The following is a 22,402-nucleotide window of genomic DNA, read 5'->3' on the forward strand; positions in this document are numbered from 1 at the left end:
GTCCCCAGTTGGCATGTGTGAGGCGGCACCCGGGAGATTCGAGGTTTCCATGACATCATCCGGTAACTGTGAGCCTATCAGTTAATTAAATACTATATCCATGTATTCTAGTTAATTGATGCTTCCTTTACATGGTTTATTGTGCTGCAAACTGGTATTGCTTCTGTCTCACTGAGCAAACACAGAGAGGGAGAGAGAGCAAGAGCCGCCGGGATGCTCCAGCTCGCCGCGCGGCCGGGGGAGCGGTGGCTGCTGGCACGCCGTGCCCGCTGTGTCCTGCAGCATCCCCTGGGGTTACCCATCCATGGGGCTTCGTGGTGGTCCTGTGGGTGCTGTGGGCATCTCTTGGGGATGAGCTGAGCTGAGCAAGGCTTGTGATTTCCCCCGTCCAGGTTTGTGTCGGGCTGCTGAGGGCTGGGTCCTGAAGTTGGTGTGCAGAGGAGGGATTTTGGTGGGACCTCCTGCGTTCCTGTGGTGCAGGAGAGAGGGGTCCTGCAGAAACGTGGCTGAGCCCAGAGCGGGCTCTGAGATGTGGCTTCTCCTCCTTCCTTAGGGGAAGGGAAAACACATCACCCCTGTGGTTTTAGTAGATGGAAATATCTTAAGTCAGGAAATCCAGCGTGGTTGGGAGTTGGTAACGTAGCGTGGTCTGGCAGCAGGAGCTGACCGCTGCCCTCCAGCAGCACGCCTTGGGCTCCTGCAGCTTTCCCCAGGGGTTCAGTCCCAGCGGGACCTTCTCCACTGACCGTGTTAGAGCGGGGAGACAAAGCCTCACGGTCCCCACAGAACCACCAGCTGATGGCTGCCTCTTCCCCTGCCCCAGCCAGCTCCTGGGGGCAAAATCCAGTCCTTATCCGTCGGCGGTGTCCCAGGGCATGTGCACCTTCTTGTTCTTCTTAAGCTTTGACTCAACCGCAGCTGCTAGGAGGAAAAACAATATTTTTGGTTAATAGGTTGCAATCCAGAATGTAATTTCAGCAGCTTTTTCCCAGGAGTTTGGTTGTCTCATAGTCTGGGACTGGCAGATCTCTGGTCTCCTGTTCTGACCTTCTGCTGTCCAGGGGCAATGTGTGTGCTGGTGGTGGTGGGGAAGAGATGTGAAGCAGGACTTGAAGGAGCCTAATCCACAGAAGATTTGACAAACCCCAATTTCAGCTCAGGCTCCGCATGTGGAAATTCAAGACACATCTGCATGGTGCTGTGTGTGTGTCCGTGCTGATAGCAGAGATCCTAAAATGTGAGAAAGTCCAGTTGGCAATGGGAATGTTTCTTCAGCTTAACTCCCAAGGAAACGCTATTTCAGGGGCTTCAGATGAGCGTATTCAAAGAGGAAAGGATGATAGCCAGTGGTCAGTCTGTATAGGATATCTTCTCTCCCTCCTTTTTTTGCCCTTTCATTCTCTTCCCTCTTCTTCCTCACCAAATGTAAAAATTCCCCTGAGAGAAGCTGGGATGCTGCAAGCGCGCAGAGAACCTCCCCCAGGGGTGACCTTGTAGGGTTTCCACCTTTACTCTCTTAGCAGCTTCCAGGCTGTCCTTTTTCAAGCACACAGCTCTTGTCCTCCTGCAGCTCCATACTTCGGGAGAGAGAAGGAAACACCACGAGAGTTGCCTTCTCCAAAAGGTTTGCTTCTCAGCGCTGCTCTGGTTTTCTTCCAAAAGGCAGAGTGGCCCTGGCCCTCCGAGCAGCCGCTGCAGGTGGAGTCGGGTCCAGGCGAGGGGGCCAAGGCAACAAATTTACATCCCATCGCAGTAATCCCCCTCCAAATGATCCCCTCTGATCCTGCCACCACGCTAAGTGCTGCGGTGGTGGTGCACTTTGGAAAATGGTGCTGTCTTCTATTAAAGGCAGGTATTTTTTTTCTGTAATTCTCTTTAGTGTTGCCTTTCGAGGCCCCTCTATGTGGCTCCTTTCACTTCTAATTACTGCACTAGGAGATTACAGTGTGGTGCTGGCGACAGAGAGAGGAAGGGGGAGGAATGGGATGGTGGAGAGGGAAAGATTTCTGCGGTAATTTGCATTTAAAGCTGGCACTCAGCATTATATCTCCCTGTTCACCCATTGTCTATAAACATTTTAGCTCTTCCTTCTGCCTCATCAGAATGAATTAAGCATTTTCATTGCACCACCAGCCTAATTAGAGTCATTTACTATGTTGACACAAAGGGTTTTTTTATGAGCATCTCAGCTTTAATACACTACAGCAACATTGGAAACCTCCGATCAAAAGGTAAATGTTTGGGGGTCAGAGATATTTTTCAACATTCTCCCAAGAATACAAACAAGTTCCCGGAGAGGTGACGCGCGCGCTCGCGGCCCCGCTGGGACGCCGGCGAGTTTGCACGGGGAAGGAGGGTGCTCGAGAGCTCCTTCTGCCTCCAGGTTGTACTTGTTGAAGGGGGATGGCTCAGCACAGGGCTGGCTTCGTGCTCGGCAGGCGCTGAGCAGCACGGGGCATTCGTTGGGTGGCATCGAAGGTTGGAGGGGGAGGACGCAGTGTGGTTCATCAGCTCAGAGCTGGGCACAGCGTGGTGCTGGGTGCTCCACGTGGGCACCCTGCAGCCTGAAATGTGGAGGTTTCGGGTGGCTCTGGGTGCCCTGCTTTATTATTAACAATTATTATTGCCCTGCAGTTATTAACCCAGAAGCGGACGCTCCCTCCTGTGCCCCAATAGTTTGGTTTCTTTAAGAGTTTTTAGAGAGGGAAGTGGCCAGAAGCTTCTCAGAGATCTAAGCACAGTCACCGCATCAGCACCTTTACACTGGATGCATGCCATACCTCCCAGATCTGCTCCAGTTCCTAGGGATCTGTATGCACACAGAACTGCAAATATTTTTTGCTAGCTTACAAGAGCCACACGCACAGGTCTGTAGTCCCTGGGTTTAGCTTCGGAGCCCTTTTGAAAATGGCTGTGACATTTCACGCCTTTTGGTGGCTGATTTCTGCCTCGGTTCCTCCTACAAAGCTGTGCTTGCCCAAGGCAAGGAGGTGCCCTCCTGGTACAGGAGCCTGGATGCGCATGGGAATCTTTGCGGGAGGCTCAGTCCTCACAGTCCTGAGCAAGGGATGTCCCTGAGTGAGCTGCTTGTCCAGGTCTCGCAGTCAGCAGCGAGAAAATCTGAATTACCATTTTACCAGAAATTTTGTGGATCAGGGAAACCGTTTGTGGCCTTCACTGAATAAAAGCAATGGTTTACGGAGCCATATTTGAAATATTTTGATGTCTACTTTTCAACATCCATATTTTATATTGAAGGTTAAAGGAAATTTGTTGTCAAAATACCCCATAATCTTTCCAATTGCTTGTTATTCCTCAGGAAAGAGATGCAAATGGATTTTTTTTCAATTCAGGAATTTCACAGTTTTCTTTGAGTGGACCACGCTGACCTTAGCAGCCTCGTGACACTTCGTCCTTCTCTTTAAGGGTCTCATCTCACACCCTGTGCCTAAACCACTAGCCCAGCTTCTGTGATACAATCCCCATCTTGCTTCACGGGTCCCAAGAAAAGCCTCAAAATCTCCAGTGAGTGCTATGTTGGGAGGTCAATACAGTAATTTTTTAATACCCTGATTTCAAGCCAGTTCTTTGACCTGATGAGGGACGAACTTCTAATTAGTAGTAGTAGATATGGTGCATACGTGTTTGAGATTTTTTGGGAAGATTTGTGAGAAATAGGACAAGAGCCACTAGCTGTGCATGTTTTGATGAGGTTGAGTGTGCTGGAAGAGCATGGGTACTACAAGGAGCTTTAAACTTAAAATGTAGCGTGTCAAAGACTAGGCTATTCTAAAATAACTTCTGAGGGGGGAGGACTTGGGAGGGTTAAACATTTTTTTTTCTCTTACGCTATTGCATCAAAGATCTTTGCACTGCAGCAGATAAAATGCAGCTCACTCCAGGCCACTTCAGATCACAAAGTCTCTTAAGTAATCTGGTCTTTAAATATGTAGGGCAAACACGGCCAAGGGTTGTGCCTACACTTGTACCAACTCCTATTTATTAATCATTTATGAAAAAAAAAGTTCACATGTGCAGAAATACAAATAAATAAATAAATAAAAACGAGGTGAAGAGATTTGGTCTTCTGCACCTTTAATTTTTTTTCTGAGCATTTTTGTGCTTCCTGCAGATGAATGAGATAAAAGTGGAAGCTGTGCTGGGTGTCTTCAGCCTCTAGGTGCAGCCTTGACCTAGCAAGATGCAGGAGGTGGGGAGGGATGAGCTGAGGCCATGCAGAACCGGCAAGCCCAGGATGGGAACAAGAACTTCATTCATGCCTTCTGGACTTTTAAGGAGCTTCAGGGTTTTTTCTTTATGTAAAAGCAGCCTTAAAAGCAGATTTTGCTTGGCCTGCAGGAATGGCAGAAGTTTCTTGCTGATTTTACTGTTTTGTGTTTGCAGCAGCACTCATTTTCATAGCTGTAGGTGCTCTTATGCTCAGGAAAAGGGAGCAGACTGTCATAACCCCCTGGGCTCTCCATGCTGCAGGATCCTAGCCCAGCCCCTGCCCAGCCTCCCCCATCCCATGCAGATCTCATTGCTGCTGCCCCAAAGCATGGAGAAGAGAGAGGACCATAAATTGGGCACACCGCTTAGAAAAACAGGAATTTATACATGTATTTACCTTTCTCTCCTCTTTGTGAGAACTGTTTTTACCGTACACAATGAGTAAACCCCACCTTTCCCCTCCTCGAGTGCCATGGAAGAGCTTTTGGTGTGTCCCCGTGTGTCCGTGCATAGGCTCACATAGGCTGGCTGCAAGCTTGTTCTCTCTGGAAATTTAAATACTTATTTCCATAATCCTGCCAGGCCTGACTAAAGCCTGGTGCTTCCCCTCAACTCCTCAACCCCTTTGCTGGGCTGGATGTGGCTGTGGCCTGCGTTTTCCAGCTCCTGGCCTGGTTGGGACCAAACTGCAGCCAGAGCAAATAGTTCCTGCAACGTGGAGGAGCAGCAGGATGGGCTAGAGGAAAAGCTGGATCTGAAAAATACCTTCCTGGGATCACCGAAGCCTCAGGCATCTCCAGCTACATATGCACCCAGTAATTATTCCGCAGACTACAAGAACAGTGAAGTGTTGCTTCAATTTACGCATTCGCTGGCCTCTCTGCATTTGTTTCGTAGTCAGAGACTAATGGCTCGGGCACCGGACTGGAACCCAGGAGACCTAATTTATTTCAGGCTATGCTACCAGCCTGCTGGGGAGCTCTGACCGAGCCTTCCTCCTCCCTCTGCTGTTCCTTCCCCTCTGTAAATCAGAGCTGGCGACGGCCAACTTGTTTGCAAAGTTTCCGATAAAAGGCACTGAGTGAGATTTGGGTATTAACAACGTAGCCCAGCGCTATGAAAAATTGGTTTTAGCCACCGGATTATTAGCAGAGCTAGTTGCTCACTGTGATATTTAAGTGCTAGTTACAGCGAGAAGAATTGCAGTTTTCTTTTCTTTTTCTTTTAACCGGCCCAAGCGCTCTGAGTGTCCACCGAGCCCAAATCCGGATGCCATCGCAGCGCGCCCGGGGAGGGGGAAGATCGAGGGAGCAAGGCCGGGGGCTGCAGAGGAGGGGAAGGTGCTGGAGGGGGAATGTTGGATGGGAAAATAGAGCAGAGTGGGCAGATTGGAGAGCGACAGATTGTGAAAGCGGGGGAGAGGGAGGGAGGGGGGGAAGCGATCCTATTAGAAATACCATGTGTGTGCGCGGGGAGGCTGTGCGTGCGGGGAGGAAGGGACGCGGCGTGCGCTGTAATATTATTCAAGCAATCACATGTATCGTGTGTTAGATAACTCTTCTGGTTGGTTAGCACCTCCAGGGCTGTAAACGTGTGTGCTTTAATCCCAGACACATCACGGTTCAATCGCAAACGCACCGGGCTTCTCCTGCACCGCGAGGAGAGGGAAATTTGGGGCTCGCCGCTGCTCCCGGCCCTCCTGGCTCGGCAGGGCTGGAAGCAAAGGGTGAAGGGCAAGGATTTTATCTGCTTCTGCCCAGGAAAATGGCTCCTGCCTTGACACAAGGAGCACAGGGAGGCCCAGGGGGGAGCTGGGTGGGAAATAGCCTCCGAGAAACCACGGCACGGCCACAGCGGATTAGGGAGCCCCAAACCCTCCACCTAAACGGGTGGGAATCAAACCGAAAGGGTCTGAATTAACCAGGCCAAGCACAAGAAACGTTGAAATGGGGCTCCAAACCCTGTGCTGACACCATCAGCCTTAATTTCCCCCCGAGTGCATGGAATAAAAATTCATAGAGGCATGATGAAAGGCTGGGAGTATCAGACGGGAACCCGGAGACTTAACCCTGAATTCACTGTGAGGGGCTTGCAGTCGGGATATTTCCACTGTGCAGAAGCAAATTTTGGGTTTCTGTTTTCACGTTTTTATTTTTTTTAAGTCGATAGAATGTTTCTTGTGCCTTAGACGTGAGCTAAGTGCTGTTTATTAGCCTTTATCCCTGTGTGTATGCATGCACACACATGCACATCCTTGAGGGTTTTTTCGCAGCATCGTTCAGATGCGAGCACAGTCATTGTGCACTTCTTACGCCCGTGTAGATTCGGAGATAAAATGCTTTTCGCAGCTCAGGGATGCAAATTTGACCCAGAATTAAATTATTTTTAAAATCTTCCTCTGAGTAGAAAAGAGAATTAGATTCGCAGGGAAGGGAGATGGGAAGAACTGGCAAATTGCGGGCAGGTGCTGGGCACGCTCCCTCCCTACGAATCTGTTAATGCATCTTAATCCTGACCCGCGCGCCCTGCCCGGCTGGTGCTGTGGCCTCTCCTGACCAGGAATTGCAAAGGCTGCTGAGGCGCGTGGCAGCTTGCGTGGGGGTTTTTTGTCGCCGCTCATTTTTCCTCTACTGTAGGCAAACCTCGGCGAGGTTGCTGACTGTGTTTCGTTTGTGACCCAGTTACAATTTGAATCCAATTCTCTGTTTTGATTTTTTTTTTTAAACAAAATCATTCTCCTTTTCTCTGCACATGCCCCTCAATGTTTGCATGTTGCCCCCAGTTAAACTGCAAGGAGATTTCCAGTGCGCACAGACAAAAATGTCTGATTTTGAAAAAGAGCCCACGACGCGTTTTGTTTTGATTAAACGTGGCAGCTGAACACGCTCCCCTTCCCCTTCTTTTGTCGCTCTTTTAATTTGTAAACAGGTGACTGTTTGTTGTGGTGCTCCTCAGATTGGGGTGAGTTACACGTGAACCCCGTGGAGTTCGGTGTTGCTATGCAGATTGCTGATTTTGAAGGCAGAAACGCAAAGCCCTGGAAGGAAGGCAGCATCTCCGCGAGCTGGGCACACGCGCACCAGCAGTTTTCATCCTCCGTCAGCATTATCTGGCGTGGGGGGAAATCGGAACGATGTGTAGGGTCCGAGCAGGTGCTAAATATTGGGCTGCAAATGCAAAGATTTAAAGTTGGGGTAATGGCGTTAATCGGAAGGAGGATGCTCACGCAGCGAGATTGCAGAGGAACTGTTTGTAATGCTCCCCCAGCACAGCTTCCAGGGGAAAATATTGCAGTTCTCAGTTTTCCACGTTTTAGTAGCATGCTGGAAAAGCAACTATTTGCTTTTAAAAGCATATAAGTATGAAAACCTAAATAAGTGCATCCTCCAGCCAAATAACAGAGAAATCCATGTGTCTGCAGAGCTTATAGAATGAGATTTGGTTATATATTTTTGGCTTGCAGTTCAAAATAATTCAGTTCCCCATTCGGTTATGTTCTGCCTCACTCCATTCCTCTTCTATTTCCTTTTCTCCCTGTAATCTTTTTGGTTCAAACCCACCCTTCCCTCCCCAGTTTGACCGGCAGGTATTTGGGTCTCCAGCCTCGAATTGTGACTTTTGCTCCTTAGAGGAGGGGAGCAGGACTGGCAATTTGGGTTTGCCTGGATGTAACTGAATTGCACCGGGTACTGAACGTGCAACATTGGAAGGCAGCGCCGTGCCTTCCCTCTGTAGGCTCTGCCTGCCTCGGCACCTTTTTATTTCAATTGCTGACAAAGATACGAGCCCAAGTGCTGGGTGATTACGTTCAGGTTTTCCACTCTACCCATTGGGGTATTACTTACAGCTCCTAATGACTCCCCTCCAGGAGATTCCTCGCTATCACAGAAATGCATCTTTCTCTGAAAGTCCTGTATACATAATACAGGAATGGGAGAAATTTGAACGTGATGAAAATGGATGTATTTTCCCAGGTTAGGTTGTAAGTGCTGAGCTCACAAATGTTGATTTCTGGCCAACAATTTTTCATTTATTTTTAATTTAATCACATGTCTTAGTTTGCAGGCGCATTCTGAAAAATGGTCTTTATAAAATATGCAGTCCCCATCACTGCCTCATTACATCACTACTGCGCTGGGAGAAAGACATCTCTCGGAATTGAAAACCATTTTAATGAATTGTTGTTTTATTTTAGGATCCCTTTAGGTTTCCTAGAACATTCGGTCTGAGTCGTCCATCTGAAGAAATCCCGCTCTAACAAATCAGAATAAAAAAAATATTCCCCAGCCCTCGGCCAGGCTCGCAGCAGCCCTCTGTTATAAAACAAAGGGCTGCGCTGATGGGGGGGAATCCCACTGTGAAGTAGAAAATCAGCATTATTGCTTAGCCGTGGATTTTGAATTACATCGCACGTGAGATTTAAAAACTTGATGGGAATCTGTGACCTTCTGGCTTACCTACCGCTGCAGCGGAAGACGGTGACCCTAGAAGAGCGTGATTTACTGGGGAAATAAAGGAAGCCGTAAAATCCGAATGGGATGGGTTATTGTGAGTAAAAGGCACGAAGACCAAAAAAAATAAAATAAAAATATCTGAACCCTAATTGCCAGCGTAAGAAAATATAGAGGAGGAAAGAGCGAGATGAAGGGCAGAACAAGAGCATCCCCAGTGGCAAAATGGTTAAAAGAGAAGACTGAAACCCAGGAAAAAATCAAGCAGTCAAGTAGTTAATTGACTTTGCTTTAATCAGCCCAATGAATATTCATTAGTGTGCTGGTCCTAATCATGGGGGCCATGTTGTCCGCATTTAGCAAGCGCACGCTCAGCATCATGCATGCCTCAACAGCTTCCCTTCCTCTCGGCGCTGACATTAAATTTCGGGGCTTTGCGCCTTCCCAGCTCGCAGCGAGCGGGGATTGGCCCAGCTGCTCGCCTCCGAAATGCCATAGCAACCCCTGGCTCGTCGCCTTGGCAACGTTTTTTTTTTTTTTTTTTTTCCTTCTGTAAGGGCCTGAGCCAGTAATCCATAGGCTTAATGTAGAAAATATGCCTTTGTAGGGCATGTGGATATAGATATAGAGACGCGAGGGAGAGATTGAATGGGCGGCAGGCGTGCGTGCCTGCCATTGTGTGCCCCCGCCGCGGCCGTGGGGCGCGGGACCTCCTCCTCCTCCTCCTCGAGCTCTGCTTTGGGTTATGGGCTTTGCACTTTTTTCCTTTAAAACAGCACAAAGTGACAACAAACCCAGCAAAACTGCACTGGCTCTCCGGCTGCGCTCGTTTGCAGCCCCATGCGAAGGGAGGGGAAACGTTGCCCTTCGCCATAATTCCCCCCTTGGAAGGACGCAGCGAGTGCTTTAAGAGATATAGGAGCTGGTTATTCACATCGAGCGAGGTTCCTCCTCCTGGAGGAGGTGGATCTGGAAATGAGCTGCCCCATAAATCAATGGAGAAGTGCAGGCAGGGAACCGGAGTCCCGCAGCGCTGAGCACGGCTCTTCGCTCTTGGTGAGGTCGGGTACCCCAAGTGCGGCTCCCAACACCCCTGGGTGCTGCTGGGCAGAAGGTGCTGGGCCGGTCCTGTGCTCCTAGGGCAGCCCACGCTTCTGTATTCCCGACAGCGAGATGCTCTGTGATGTTGGACTCAGTTCTCAGCTTTAAAAATAAAATTAAAGCCAACCAACCAAAGAAAAAATAACAAATCCGCTGCATTCAGAAAACCAGCAAAGACTTTGGGGCTGGGAAGTCCAAACAGTTAATGCTGTCTTGTAAATACAGCTCAAAAATAATAATAATAAAAAAAAGCCGACCTCGTGTGACATCGTCTCCAGCAGAACAAAACAAAACAGCTGCAGGGGAAAAGGCCCAAAATAGCCCATCCTCAGCGGGCTCGGCTGCAGTGTGCGAGGGGCTCCGCGAAGCTCTCGGTGTGCAGATGGAAGCTGCACGGGAACCCAGGAATAGAAGAACTGCAGAAGGTTAAGCAATAGGTACTTTAAAAAAAAAAAAAAAAAAAAGCATTAATAATTTTTAATACTCCCTTCTATCGCGCTTTTTTATAGCTCTTAAGATAGAGCAGAAGTGGCTACAAGTGAAAAACTAATTCAGAAGCTGTGAAAGGAATCGGGTTTGGTCTCTACAAGAGTTTTTTTAATGTTTCTATTATCGTTATCTTAAATTATTCAGAAGTGTCATTTTGAGCTCACGGTGCAGGCACATGGTTTCACAGAAGCACGTGCAGAAGGAGCCTCTTCGTGTCACAGCCCAAGGCAGAGCAGGGGAGAGGTGGCCGTGCTCCTGCCCCGTAGCAGCAGGTCTTGCACCCTGGGACCATGATGTGCAGCAGCACCTGGGTTTGTAGGATCAGCAGAAAAAGGTTTCACAATGATGCTAAAAACACAGGAATATTTAGGGCTGGTTTTCAGGGAGGTTGTAGGGCAGCACAGGAGGGAGCAAACTTTATTTTCCCAATTACCCTGGGCTGAACGGCACCAAAAGCACATCAGGTGTGTGAGCTCAGGGCTGGGGACGGCAGGTTTTGGGGTGACCGATGGTCACGATGGCTGTGGCCCCAGGGGGTGCAAAAATGCTCCTCTGCATCCTGCACGTCCCAAGAGGAGGTTAACCAGCTGCCCCTTCCCCATCGAGCAGAACTACTGAGTTTTTAAGTGTGAAAGGCAGAAATCTGCCACCCACGACCACATGTGGAAGTTGAAGGCTGGGGGCTTGGGCTCCGAGGTCTTCGGCAGCTCCCACCCGGCTCGGGCACCCTGGGGCAGCTCTGGCAGGGAGAGACGGGGATGGGACAGGGCTAGGGGCCTTTTAGTTTAGTTTTGTTTTTTTTTAATAAGATGAAATCCATCCGGAACTGTAGCTGCAAGAGCAGAGAGAAGAGAGAGGAATGGTTCAATACATGAACTGGGGAAGGCTGCTTTAATTCAGCTCCATCGGCGGGCGGGTGAGGATCATTTCAGCCCGTGAAGCATCGAGGCAGAAGGGCTCGTAGGATCCGAGGGCGGCAGAGCGCTGGTGTGAGACAAAGAGCTCCTGGGGAAGGAGGGAGGAGGCAGGAGAAGTGGGTTAACAAATATTTACGGTGAATTTCCAACAAATTAATTTGGGGAATGCTCTCTTTCTTAGAAGAGGTGTTTTGGGATACCCCACAAAAAGGAAGGTCAGGACTCCGCAGCTCCGTCACTGTGCATTTGACATTGGGTTGAGTAGTTCAGAACTGGAGATGTTTGCCCTGACTGGTATGGGCAATTGTCCTAGAAACTAGGCTGATGGTACCTGGAAATTCGTCTTCTGTTAATCTCGAGTTGTTTTAATTGTCCTGTTGGGGAGTGTAAAGCATGCTGTGAGTTTGGTGATAAACTAACCAGGTGGATATGGTGGGATATCAAGGAGCAGCTCCAGGACCACCCTCAGTTTCCAATATGGTAAATGGGGAGGAAGGAAGGGGGCTGGAGGAGAGGAACAACCCTGCAAGTGGCTTCACATCAGAGCACGTACAATTTCCATCAAAAATGAGGATATACTTAAAAAGATTTCTTTTCCAAAGATTAATCTGATCAGCTGTAATGCTAAGCAAAAATCAAAATAATCCATAAAACAAGTAGAGCTTTCTAAAAATGGCATGCTAATGTAATTTCTTCTTTTGATTTGTTCTTACAATACCTTTTTTTTTTTTTTTTCTTTTTTTTTCCTAGCTGCAAAAATCCCCATGAAGCAGCCCCTCTGGGGAAAAAGAACCCCCCAAGCCAAAATCCAAGGTAAGTGTTGATTAACATGTTTCCTTCACTCTGAAGCTGTCAGCCAGGCAGGCTGCTTTAAATGGATTCTAACACCGACCCGCAACAGCACTGCATCCTCTGGGCCACGCAGCCAGTGTCTGCACAAAACCATGCTTTTTTTTTTTATCAGTGATTCAAAACCAGGGAATATTCCCCTCTGGGGATACCCATTAAAGGCAAGCACAACACGCAGGGCACAGGTTTGGTCCGACTGCTGCTTCGGCACAAAGGCTGCTCAGAAAAGTGCACGGGGTCGGTGCTGGCACCGTTTCACACCCGGTGCCTTCAGTGAAGCCAGGAGCAGAGGATGGAGGGGCAGCTCGGCTCGCTGCCTCGCACGGCCTCCATCCAACCCTTACCCACACAACCTGCCACGCTGCTGCATAGGGCAGTGGGTGGAAAATGCCTTCTCTTGTGCAGTTGTGTCTTTTCTCATCTGTAGTTTTGTTATTGGCGGATAGGGTGGGAAGAGGAAAGGATGGGGAGGAAAATTACCACCTGATCATGCAAACAAAGTGAGGAGGGATGGAGAAGAAGAAAATAGATGCTAATTCCTGAAGCTGCCCCTTGCACACAGAGGTCAGGAGCCCTTCCAAGTGCTTGATCTTGGTGAGTCCATGTCAGGATCCTAAAGCCCAAACTCGAGCAGGTTTCTCCTCCAAGGAGGGCTCATCCCCTGGCTTGATTCATCAACATCCAGCGATGTGCTTCTGCAAGCAAAGCACTGCTGCAGTACCCGTTGCACCTCTGGATGTTTTGCTCTCAAATCCAGGGAGCATCAGCCAGAGGGGCAGCTGATGCTGTTCTTCCTGAGTAGTGCTGGTACCAGTTGCAGTCAGAGCCCAGTTTGGGAGTGAAAAATGGTTTAGTCTGTCCCAAATTCAGCTGTAGCATGCTCTGAGCAGAGGCAGAACCAAAGGAGTTCTCTTCTGCTTGCAAACCGTGGCTGTGCTTCAGCAACCTTGTGCTTGGTGGCTTCCTGCTGGAACTGGAAGGAGGCCAGGCACTTGTCTTACTGATTTAGGAAGTTCTCCAGAGGCTGAGGTTTTGGAGAGGTTTGGGTTTGGGTTTGGCTTCAGAGGGATTGACTTTTTAATGAGGACCCAGCTACTACTATGCAGCTAGCTGCGAAATCTTGAATGAGGAAGAATGGGTTTTGTTACACTGCTCGGCAGAACAATGATTTTGGGAAACAAAACGGCAGCAAAGAGAAAGGAAACCGCAACAAACACAATAATATTTATTTCTGCCATGGCAGCTCTGTGAACTGAAAATGGGATGTTTTGTTTTGCTGGGCTCGTACGCAGAACGTGATTGTACCCAGTTGCAGACAAAAATGTGCCTGGGCTTTGGAAAGGGGAAGAGGAGGGTGGGAAGCTCTATGTCTGCGGAATCACTGATGCAGGAAGATGCAAGTGCTGTGTTGTGTCTAGTTGCATCATGTGTGAATCCATCAGCGACTTAAAGAAACAGCAAACGCGGTGCAACCTCTGACTGTGGTTTTTCCATCTGCTTGCTGATCTGCCGGTGGTGAGCATTCAGTTTTGCCATCTTGTATCTTCAAGGAGCCCTTGTGGGAGCTCACAGTGATTTATTTTAGCTGCAAAAATACCCAGCGGTATCTGCAAACTTTTGTGAAAAAGCCTTGATGACGTTGTTACCCTGGCATCCTCCTAGCATGAGAAGTGATGTTTAGATTTGGGGGTGACTTTCTTAGCTGAGAGCCTTCTAAAGATGCTGATGCATCCAGACGTTAAGCCAGATAACAACTGTGGGTGGAAAAGTAGGGGCATCAGCTTCTCATGTGGATCTCTGCTCTCAGTTTCTGGTGTGGGACCTGGGTCCGTAAGGTGCTGACTGCAAGGTCAAAGCTACTCTGAAACTGTTGTTTGAGGTCAGTGCTAGTGCAAGCTGTCCTCCTAAATCCTCATGCACGGGCTCAGTGTTTTACTCTAAACCAACTCCTTCTCTCTTGCGTTGCTAATTGAATCTCAGGAGAGCTTCTTCCTCCACAAGGAGCCTGCCAGCCCATTAGCAGCGCTCACATCCACGTCCTGACCCGCTCGGGGACTGGCCGGTTTCATTTTTAGCCCAGTTTAAGGAAAGCAGCTCTGTGCCACCCCATGCAGCGTGTAGGTGTGTCTGTCTGTCAGCTCCCATACTTGTCTAGGCTAATTCCTACCAGCTGTAACAGAGGCAGAAGCCTTGGCTATATTTAATCCCTACCAGTCTCCCAGCACGGGCAGTGGGGGAGAGGAGACCCCATCAGTGCTCCCCCCATGGGGATGGGAACTGCACAGCTCTGTCCCTGGTAGAACCCAGAGCCCCCAAACACAGCCTGCCTCAGCAGGATGGGGTTGGAAAAACGAAGCAGGGGCACCACCGGCTCCTTTGTTCATCATTCATTCACTTGGTCACCAAAGGATTTATTTCCTCATGTCGTGCAGGGCAGTTTTCGGCAGGTGGAGGCTCAGTGCACGTGTGCTGGAAGTTGGGTGCTTCTCTTCCGACCTGTCTCAGAATCACCATTCCCAGGCAATGCAGCCCGTTTGTTTGTACTGATTATAGCATTATTTTTCAAATGAAACGCAGCCTTAATTACGGTGGGTGGCTTCAGTCGCCGTACAGGAACACCCATGGTTTCACTGACCCCAAAGAGGGAAGGGGCAGTGCCGCAGCAGCCCCGGGTGTGATGCAGTGGCTGGGGACTCTTTGGCAGCGATGGCAGGACCATGAACACGAGGCAGCAGCACTGCAATGCCAGGAAGCACCGATGCCTGCATGGACAAGGGCTCGGGCAAGGCAAGAAAGAAGCCGCAGCACTGCACCGCTACCCCAGCGGTCCCACAGCAGCTACACATCCACCCCTTTGTGCTATCATTTGTGCGCACGAGTTTATTACTCGAGCAGGACTGTTGTGCTCGCAAAGGCTTCCCTCAATGGCAGTAATTTGGTTTTGTCATGGTAATACAATGCCGATACACTGCAGACACAAAAGTGAGTTCTGCATGGCTTGGCAAAGAGGTTTTCACATAGCTGCTGGGTGAGTCCATTGGTTTCTCAATGTTCCTAAACAGGAATGGGTCAATGGTAATTTTTAGGAAGGCAGATGCCCCTTGCTGAGCTTGTCTGACTATAAAGTGCTGCACAAGACATGCAACGTCCATAGCATCCTCAGCCCTCAGTGTAACTTGCAGGCTGTTAAAACTGCACAGCAGGAACGAGGGCTCTTTTAATCCGCTGAATTTGTTGTTTAGCATGACCTGAATAATCCAGTAGGGCTAACGTGATCTTCAGCACTTGTACTCAGCTGCCTGTTATCCTTCTTGAAGCTGCAGGACATCAAAAATATCTGACTGGTTTGGACCGAAGGCAGTTGCTTGGATAGTGTCTGTGTGCAATTTGTTTTTCAGAGCCATTGTTCCAGGCTGTGCTATTCCTGATGCCACTAAGTCTCTGTTTCTGTGTCACCTTTTGGGTAGGATCTCCCTCGAACATGCTGCTCCTTCTGTTGACCACATCGTTACTTCCTTTATTATTATTTTTTTCTTCGGTGGGAAATTAAAAAAGCAGAGGAAGGCAGAGCCAGAGCCCTCTGGAAAGTTAAAAATGGTTGAGTGAGTGCCTAGCAGGAGCAGGCTCTTTCCTCCAGATTGCAGGATATGTGAGGGCAGAGTCTTGATGGTTGTAATTTGCATAGACGAGAAACTGTTCTCACTCAGCCAAATTTCCAGCAGCTATAGGGACGTTTAAATTCATCCCCTGGGTCAGCAGCCCCATGGCAGCAGCAGCACAGGACTGGTGGGCTCATGGACACGAAGGACGGGACCAAAGCACCAAAACAATCAACCTTCCCTGGGGCAGGTGGTTTTGGTGGGCAGACTCTGGTTACGTCTTTCCCCGTGCCATAAGCAGCCGAGCCGCGTGTCCTTCCTCCCAGGCTGCCTCCAGAAGTGATGGCGTGGGAAGGGGAGGTGTGGTGTGGGGAAGAGGCTCTCGTTACTCCGGGTCTGCCTGGTTGTCTGTCATGTTGCCTTCCTGGCCCTTGCTGTCACTAATGTTAAGAGCTCGTCTGGGGTTATGAGAAAAAATGATGTTGATAAGGGAAACTTTCAAACCCGGCATCCTTAAGAGGGCATCCAAATGCTGCACTGCACAAAGGGATAGAAATTAGCTCTCAATGCAGCTGCCTTTACCTGCTTTATGGAAAAGAGAAACATATTTTAAAAGGATATATTTTTTTGTAATCATGCTGGCTTTATCATTTGCAGAGGGATGTCTCCGAACAATACCCTGGAAAATTACAATTGTCAGGCAGAGCAGAGGTCCTGTTCTCGCCTCCCACCCCTGCCGCTCCGCTTTTCCTGGGCATAGCGGCACTGAACAAGGCAGAGGATAAAGCACTATTTAACCATCAAAAGGCAGTGCCAGCCAACCATGGCACCGACTTTCGGCTCCCGAGCGTGCCAATAATGAAGTTTTTAAAGGGAGGAGCGTGCACAAAAGCCGGAGCAGAAACCATCCTGTGTGGTCCGGCGAATGTACATGCTCTCCTCCCGGGGCTTCTCAATGGCACGAGGGCTGCCGCCGAGCGGGCAAAGCCCTTCTCGAAGCTTGAAGGGCTCCCGGAGCTTTTCAGCTCATTGCAGGATCCTCTGAAACCCTCCGCATCCTCCTCCCCTTGGCACGGCAGCGGCGGCGGAGTCGATAAAATCAGATCAAGGCTTAGCGTTCCCAAACAAAAGGGAGTGGTTAAATGGGCTTTTAAGCACTGGAACCTGTCCAGCTCATTGGGAGGCTGGAGAGGCGGGGGCGCGGGGGGACACGGGAGGTGCCAAGCCGGGAGTGGAGTGCCACTTGTGAGCAAAGTTGTCGGGAAGTCATTTGGTTGCCCGCGCCTTGCGTGCGCGCGCTCGTGCGCGTGTGCCGAGCAGCTTGGCAGGCGCCCGTGTGCCCACGAAGGCGGGCTGGGGGCCGGGGGGAGGCAGCTCTGGAGAGGTGCCAGTTGTTCCATGGGCTTTCTGCCATCGGGATTTTTTTTTTTCTTTTTTTTTTTTTCTTCCTCCCCCTCCCCGTTTCCCCATCCCAGCCCCCAAACGCACGCGAACAGGCTGGCAGGAAGAGCACGCTGAAAAGGATCTGACAGTTTGAACAACACTCGATGACTTAGTTTGTTTTCCCTGACTTTGCGCCAGCAAGCAGGTCTGCGGATGAAAGGCTTTATTAGGCTTTTAAAGCCACGGCCACCGGTCTTTCTTTGACCTGAGGTACTTGAGAAGAAATGAAAACAACGTGTAACTTTCACGGAGTTGAAAGACTGCCCAAATGGAAGAATGGCGGCTTACAAGAGACCCAAAGCATCACAAAACGCTTCCCAGGGGAAGCACAGTGGAGCGGAGCAGGGGGAGAACCCATCCCGGGCAGAGGGAGAGGATGCTCGGTCCTGCCCATCCGGCTGATTAGGACGTTACGAGACGGTCACATCCAGCAGGTTTCAGAGCCAGGCATCAGCTTTCTGTGTGTCCAGCGGAGGAAGGTGCTGAAAATGAACATTTCTTGCCCAAAGGCCATAAAAACACAGGTGGTTCCCCAGCTTCTAGGCAGTGCTTGGACCTGCCAGCAGCGCCGTGCACGCAGAGGCAGGCGCTGGTGGCATCGACAAGGAGAAGTAGGGCAGCTGGGTCCTCCTCCTCCTCCCGTGGAGGGTGCCGGGGAGTCTAAAAAGGGTCAGAGCTGGTTCCGAATATTACCTAAATTATCCCCTCCTCGGTCCTCAGGGGTGGAGTGAGAATTTCTCATTAACTTTCCATATGACTGCTTTGCTCCTCGAGGAGCTCGGCTGAGGGGTTTTAACGAGGAAACCAAGAATTAGGCTCTGCCCGTGAAATAAATAAATAAAAATAAACAAGCCCCTCGGTGAGGGAAGACAATGAATCAAAGACACCACAGGTGCCAGCAGGAGTGGTGCGATGGATGCTAGGAGCAAGTAGCCGTGTGTGAAGGAGCCCCCCACTTGGAAAAAGTAATAAAAAAAAAAGGGTGAATCATCCTTTTTCCTTCCAAAACCTCATAGAAAGGAAAAGATGGCAAGCCAGGTTTGTAGAACTGAAATAGTTTCTCAAAACTGGAGAGCAGATGACTGAGAAAAAAGTGGTGCGGATGCTGGTTATCAGCCTTGGAAAAGACTCTCAGAAAGTGCAACTGCAGCTGGTTGAGCCTCAGTAGGCTGGGGATGGAGGCTTTGTGCTCACAAACCATGACCAAGAAGTTTTTCTGGAGCTCTCTACAGGCCTGACCCTTCCTAAGACCAATAAATGCTGTGGCCAGCAGAGACCATGAGTCCAGCAGCTCTGGGATGGGCTGGGGCGGTCACACGAGGACATCTCCTAGGGAAAATCCCTAGGAACCACTGGGACTCACCACGCTTCTGCTCCCTAAAAACCTTGCTCTGCTGACAGCACAGAGAGACAAGGGCTTTGCATGGGAACCCCAAAGGGTCTGGAGGGCAAAGGGGACTTCGGGGCAGGATGATGTGGGAAGGAGAATTTGCTCCCATCCCAACATGATGTGGAGGAGCACGCGGCCACGTCTGCGCTTCTCGTTCCCTTCCTATAGGACTGCATGTTCCCAACGATCCCGTTACTGTACGTGTCTGCTGAGCCATATGGAGGCTGCGAGGCTTCGGGAGTGTTTGGGGAATATCACGCCAGGAACTGATCATCTCGGCAGCTCGTCCTTCTCATCACATCGCTTTTGCTGCCATCCCCACTTAGTCCCTTGAAGCTGTTCCCTGGGAAGCCAGTGTTTCCCCTCCGCCTTTGGATACGCTCTTCATGGGGTAGGAAGGTTTTGCAGGCACTTTCTGAGGCTGGTTGGGATCAGGGAATGCTTTGTAGAGCCTGTTCTGCCATCAGGCCGCCTGCAAGGCTCTGTAGCACCAAATAACTCGGCCCCTCCGGTCAGAAAGATTCATTTTATGCCCGCAGACAAAGGTGAGATAACCCCACTGTGAGAAGCGGCTCTGACATGGGGTGGTGCTGCTCAGCCACCAGCATTATTTTGCAAATTGTGTTTCCAGCCTTTGATTCCAGCGAGGCAACTCGCACAACACGCAGGGGGCAGATCGGATCTCCAAGCGCTAGCCGGCGCATCCTTCCTTCGGGACGCGGGGGGCTGCTGTTTTCTTTCTTTCTACCCCTCTGCATCTCCTGACCTCCTTCCAGAAAACCCACTGGCAGTTGTTTAAAAGTTTCGCCGGCGAGCTGGGCAGCGGGCACTTTTCCATACCGTGTGTTTTTCTTCCCCCGTGCTCCGAGAGCCTGTTCTTCCCCTGCACCTGCGGAGCTCGTTAATCTCCGCAGAAGATTTGGTTCCTTGACTGCCATCCAAACCGGCACCATCTGAGGCAAATTGCCTCCTCCTGCCCTTGGGATGATCCTGATCGTATCCTTCAGGCAGGCTCAGCCCCGCACAAGCAAGGATTGCTCACAAGGCTGGCCTCGGATCATATACAGGGGGGGAAGTATCTTGAAAAAAATTAATTTCTTCAGCGCCTGAGGGGTGAAGTTGGGGCTCCACGCACCTCCTCCCCCCTCGCACAGGACCTGTAACATGCAGAGCCTCCGAGAACCAAAAATGAGGATCCCCCCTGTTGGCTGACACAGAATTAGGGTACCACAGGGATGACACCACCCAGGGTCCTTATTGACATCGGGGTTTGCAGCTTCAATGCTGAACCAGCCCCTCTCGGCTGGGTGGCTGGATGCCCACCTCCCTGCAGCCTCCATCCATCCTGCAGCAGTTCAGGACAGTTTCTGTTCATGGAGTGGCTTTTTTATGCACAAAGCAAGAAGCACAAGGCCCACGTTAAGGGTTTGTGTCCCCGTGAAGGGGTGGATGCCACGTAACTCACTGGGAAGCCTTTAGAGCCCAGCTCCTGCAGACTGGAGCATGGCTGGCCTGCCTTGAGTGCCCTTTGAATCTTTTTAGCCCCTGGACTTTTCTCAACCCCTGTGACATGTTCTGTGATCCGTCAGCCCCTGTGCACCCTGCCGAGGGTAAATGCCAGCAGTTTTAGCATTATGCATGGTGTGCACCCAGCTGGTCCCTCCATGGGCCGATCATTTCCATACGAAACCTCTCTTTAAATAACCACAATCTCAGGGGCTGATTTTATTGTCCGTGCTGCCTGGTCTCAGGCACGGTGCCCTTTGGGACATCAGGACTTGCTGCTTGTTTCTGGTGATCTTTGGGGCCCCGTCATCACTCTTCACCCACTCATGTCTCACACCAGCAGTCCACCCAGGCCCTGACCCCCGCCATGTTCCTGCCTTGCCTCCAGGAGGACCAGGAGACCCTTTTCTTTGCCATCTTTTCCAACCGTATCCATTTCTCTGGCCCGATGCTGGGGTTCTCTGATGGGACAGGGAAGGGAAACCACATCCCAGGGCACGAGGCTGGCCCCTGCGAGTCCTCGGCGTGCTGGGGACCAAACCAAAGGTAGTGCTGGGGAAAGAAGGGGAATTTCAGAAGCAGCAAGAGAGACCAGCCAGTGAAGTGGGTATTTTGTTGGAGAGCTTCTTGGTGTTTCTGAGAGGATTGCTTTTAAATAAAAAGGTTTGTAAACAAACAGGGTTGCTTTTGCAGCAAGTCCCTTTGAACGCGCAGCGTTTTTTGATAACGAAACCGCTTTGTGCACGTCCCCCTCCCATAGCACAGCTTCAGTTTTCTTTTAAATTTAAATTTCCCTTCCAGAAAATAAATGCACCTGATTATTTCCAACTAGCTTTTCTGCTAGTCCTTGCAAAGTTGTCCGTATGCGTACGTCTATTTTATTTTTTTTTTAGGTCTCTCTTCTTTTCCCCAAATATGTGCGCTGATCTTCTGTGTTCTTTTAATGTCCTCCAGGAGATTTCCATTCCTCGCATCAAGTCTTCCTAAATTGTCTCTTTAATCCCCACGTTCTTAGTGCTTGGCAATGCTACTTGTTCTGAAGTGCCGTGATGGGAAGGTGGAGGGTTTTTTTTTCCCCCTCATTAGCTGCTTTTAACATTCACCTCCTTTGTTTGTGTATCTTCTTTAGATTCCCTTCCCTTTGTGGGCAGGGCTTTGCTCTTCTGAGGTGTTAATAAGCCTCTGGCAGAGACGACATCTGTGGCAGAGGACATTAAGTTCTGAAAAACATACTTCTTGTGTTATGAGGCCTGTTACCTCATCTGAGCAGCAACTATGGCTTTTAAAGAGCAAGGACAAAGGAAACACTGGCTTAGGGCTGCTCCGTGGTGGGTGTGTTTTTTTCAGTATCAAGACTCGAGCTCAAAGTGTTTGTATGGGAGAGGGGGGGAAAGAGACAGCCGAGGGGAGGAACACAGAGGAAAACTTGTGAAGGGGAAAAGGAAAAAGAGAAGAGGCTATTTAAAAAATACCGTGCATCGCTAAAACCAACACCTAGCGAAGGATAAAGGCTTTGCAGTGCGTACACGCGAGCCATCCATCTGTTCCTCCCTTTCATCCGCTCCTATAGTCATGGGTATCAGAAGGAGGAATAAGAGCGGGTAAAGCCTCCCCATCAGAGGCATGTCAGATGTTCCACGCTGAACGAGATCAAACCGGGGATTTGCAGCCTGTGGGATGCAAAAAGATGTCATGGAGGGATGAGTGCTCTTCCCTTCCCATCCCGACTAACGCGAGGGGAGCGCTTTGGGCAGCACGGAGAGCGCCAGCATCACCCGTGTGACGGGACGTGATTGTCTCCCCTTCCCATTTTGCCCTCCTTTAAATTTTTGATTCACCCAGGGACATATTTTTCTTGGAATATTTTCTTTATTTCCACATTGTTCCAGGGGATGTTGTAGCGGGAATGCAGCCATGTGATTTCTGGTCCATGAAAGTCGGCCTGATGTGCCACGCGAGGTGACAGCCTATTTTTAAATGACAGGATCAATTACCTGCCAGCCCGCTGAGCACCTCCTTGGCTATCAAATAGTTCTGCGGCAGCGTTTTCACAGTCGTCAGTATCTCCAGAGCTGAATGAAGCAAAAAGCTTCACTGCACAGGGTGCAGATCTTGATCTCTCCACCTTCAGCTGCCGGTGCGTGGACGAGAAGTCCTTGCCACAGCCCGGGGGACCGACTGATGGCAGCAAGGTGACAGAGAGCGGTCTGTGCTGGCACTCAGCTCTTGGCAGCAGCAGGGGGCTCATACAGGGTCTCCTTGCTGCTGCTGCTGCTTCTCCTCATCAAAATCCATCCCCTGCCCGTGAGACTGACCCTGAGGAGCCCGGGGTCTGTCCCCAAGCAGCGCCCGCCCTTCGCCTGGGGGCTGCCGCCTGCTCCCCAAGGACACCTTCCCTGCAGTTTCCTTTCGGAACAGCTGAAAGGC

At 50.2% G+C, this 22,402-nt stretch overlaps 1 long non-coding RNA gene across 1 annotated transcript in view; it reads left to right on the forward strand.

The window, feature by feature from the left end:
- Positions 1-22,402, forward strand: part of LOC311445786 — a 133,884-nt gene continuing 111,482 nt past the window's right edge. The window contains exons 1-2 of the long non-coding RNA XR_014698626.1: positions 1-68; positions 11,939-12,001. This is a non-coding gene — a long non-coding RNA (uncharacterized lncRNA). The remainder of the gene's footprint in view (positions 69-11,938; positions 12,002-22,402) is intronic.

This window comes from Aythya ferina (genome assembly GCF_964211825.1).
Source record: "Aythya ferina genome assembly, chromosome: 16".
Taxonomy (NCBI): domain Eukaryota; kingdom Metazoa; phylum Chordata; class Aves; order Anseriformes; family Anatidae; genus Aythya; species Aythya ferina.